The following is a 1,327-nucleotide window of genomic DNA, read 5'->3' on the forward strand; positions in this document are numbered from 1 at the left end:
ATCACAAGTCCGCATCTTGTACAGCAATTAACCACTAAGAAGAATATATGCAGTGTATTATTTGTTGAAACTGTCCTTCCGATTTGATTTGAAACTGTCTCATTGCTATCTCTTTATCAATAAAACTTTGAAAAAAAAAAAAAAGAAAAGAAAGATTTGGAAGGAAGAAGAAAGGAACAGAGGAGGAGGGGAGACAAGGAAAGAGAGAGGGAGAGAGGAGGGAAGAAAGGTAGGATTTCCCTTTTTTAAATTTCGTACAAACTTTTTTACATTATTTCAATTTACCTCCAATTGGCTAGAATATAATCCTATGGAAATGGAGCTAGAAATTAGTCTTTCTTCTAGGAAACAGTTTTCCAGCTAAAATTCAAGAAATTACTAAGGAAGAAGTGGGAAGCAATATTGAAGAACATAGAAATATCTCTGCCCCCATAGTAAAATCATACCCCAGGATTGTGTGAAGAATTGAAAATCCTGAATTATTGTGTGTGGCAAATAATCAACACATGGAAACCAGCCTGACACAGGAAGATAAGTATTGTATGCCTTCTGTCACAGGTGCCAGCTAAAATGCAGGAACACAAAAGAACTTAAAATAGAAGACAGGAGATGACCGGGGTCCTCCGGATCCTGAATAGACCCAGAGCACAGGCCCGGAAAGTGACTGAGACCACCCAGGGCCCTGGGATCTTCATTCAACCCAGAGTGCAGGCCCAGAGAGGAACCCTTCAGCAGAACTCCCCACAAAGAGGCTAGAGGCAAGACCCACCCAGCTGACTCAGGAGCGGAACATCTTGCCAGAGAGACACAAAGGGTTCAACTCTAATGCCTGCAGCAGAAAGAAGTAGAGTACAGCAACCAGATCCAAACAACACCCACCTGGAGGAATCTGAACTTCATAGATCCAGACCTGGTGCTAAGGTAATAACTCTATCCAAACTCTTCACCAAAGGTCAGAAGACAGTGGTATACAAAATGACAAAGAGAAGGAACAAAATGCAGTCTCAGGCCCCGAGTCCACCCAGTACAACTGCAGAAGACACTAGCACTGAGGAGACTGGAAATCACACGCCTGATATCTCGGAAATAATAGCGTTGACAGTAAAGAATCAACTGCAGAAAGGTATAGAAGAAATCAGATCAGAAATAATTTTGGAACTAAAAAATTTAATGATAACTATAATCAAAGAAGTACTAAGTGTTCTAAAGAATACACTGATAAAAAAAGTAGAGGAGAATATAAAAATGATGGAACCCCTGAATAAGCAATTTAGGAAAGAAATAGAATGTATGAAACAGGTTCAAAGTGATATACAGGAAATTAAAA

This window comes from Octodon degus, unplaced genomic scaffold (assembly GCF_000260255.1).
Source record: "Octodon degus isolate 3935 unplaced genomic scaffold, OctDeg1.0 scaffold00016, whole genome shotgun sequence".
In the NCBI taxonomy this organism is placed as follows: Eukaryota; Metazoa; Chordata; class Mammalia; order Rodentia; family Octodontidae; genus Octodon; species Octodon degus.